The following is a 1,648-nucleotide window of genomic DNA, read 5'->3' as shown; positions in this document are numbered from 1 at the left end:
CAAAAATCCCTGGCAGTGCCAGGAATTAAACGCAGGACCTCCACGTGGCAGAAAGACGCACTGACCGTTCAGTGACGTCTTTTTTCTTTAACCCTCTGCCTCTATTTTCCGCTTATTGGTTCTGGCAACAATAGCCGCTCGTGGTACTTGCAAACTACGTTACACGCAAGTAGAGGCACAAGGGTGAACACGAACATCTGTGACCGAAGCAGGATTCGAACCTGTGACCTCTGGCACAGGCTCGCGAGGCTTTAAACCACTGGACCATCAGAGACCGGTGGCGGAGGTGGACTTGTAAAACTAAACATGATTTTTAAAACCAATTCTGATGTCTCTGAAAAGAAAAGTTTACCATTACTTTATAATACAAGATCAGACTAACGACACTTAGACTGTGATTATTAAGATAATAACTGACGGTGATCAGTGATCAATGAAGAGAAGCATATTGGGAATTACTAGGACTGAAGAAAGAAACTAGTCGTTCAAGGACCAGACTGGAGTGAATAGTATAAACAACTATACTGAAAATGAACCTAGACAGTTGGCATCAGAAAATGCACTGGAGCAATGTGGTTGCTTAGTGCTGAAGATTTCAGTGCAGAGTGAAGTGTAAAGAAGGATATTTTTCGGCAATGTAAATTAAATGCATCAAGATGATGATAATGGTATGAAGACGCTTACATGGCTTTTGCAGCAACCTGTCGCATTGTCGCCTCGCTTTTCGGATTTATGGAGGTCTTGGAGATATAACAAGTATATGGTTGAAACTTCCTGGCAGATTAAAACTGTGTGCCCGACCGAGACTCGAACTCGGGACCTTTGCCTTTCGCGGGCAAGTGCTCTACCAACTGAGCTACCGAAGCACGACTCTTGGCCGGTAATCACAGCTTTACTTCTGCCAGTATCCTTCTCGTACCTTCCAAACTTTACAGAAGCTCTTCTGCGAAACATGCAGAACTAGCACTCCTGAAAGAAAGGATACTGTGGAGACATGGCTTAGCCACAGCCTGGGGGATGTTTCCAGAATGAGATTTTCACTCTGCAGCGGAGTGTGCGCTGATATGAAACTTCCTGGCAGATTAAAACTGTGTCCCGAGTTCGATTATCGGTCGGGCACACAGTTTTAATCTGCCAGGAAGTTTCATATCAGCGCACACTCCGCTGCAGAATGAAAATCGCATTCTGGAAGTATATGGTTTATGATATTCCAGTGAACTGTATGGGAGATCAGTGAAATTCGTTTTCATTCTCGTTTAGCAGGATTCGCGACAAACGAGGAATACTGGTAAGAGAAGTTGTTCAATATAGCTCCGTTGTGGAGCTTTAACTGAATGGACGAATTCATTTCTAAATTATCACTACCACGGGTGAGCATCAAAGAATCGTGGACACAGATGTTGCAGTTGTGTCAAATGGTTTCATGTTTCGAATTAGACAAGTTTGGAGCCTCAAGTTTATTAGCCTTTCTTCTTCCGTTGGTCTCGGGAGCACTGACCCGAAGCATGTGTCGTTATATATGAGACAGTCTGTATCTGTCCTTGTAACAATGTCCTGGATTAAATACCATACATTTTGGCAGTGTCTTATGGGATGAGGCATGTGACTCCGTAGATTAAGATCTGTCCGTCTGATCAGGTCATTTGAA

The 1,648-nt window shown here is 43.7% G+C and overlaps 1 non-coding gene across 1 annotated transcript; it reads right to left on the bottom strand.

Annotated features, from left to right (window-relative positions):
- Window positions 1-792: 792 nt before the first annotated feature.
- On the bottom strand, window positions 793-867 carry Trnas-cga (transfer RNA serine (anticodon CGA)). The gene has a single exon. It is a non-coding gene; the product is annotated as a tRNA-Ser (tRNA).
- Between the last annotated feature and the right edge of the window lie 781 nt (window positions 868-1,648).

The sequence above is a fragment of the Schistocerca gregaria genome, chromosome 4, assembly GCF_023897955.1.
Source record: "Schistocerca gregaria isolate iqSchGreg1 chromosome 4, iqSchGreg1.2, whole genome shotgun sequence".
Lineage (NCBI taxonomy): Eukaryota > Metazoa > Arthropoda > Insecta > Orthoptera > Acrididae > Schistocerca > Schistocerca gregaria.
This window is presented reverse-complemented; position numbering and strand designations above follow the sequence as displayed.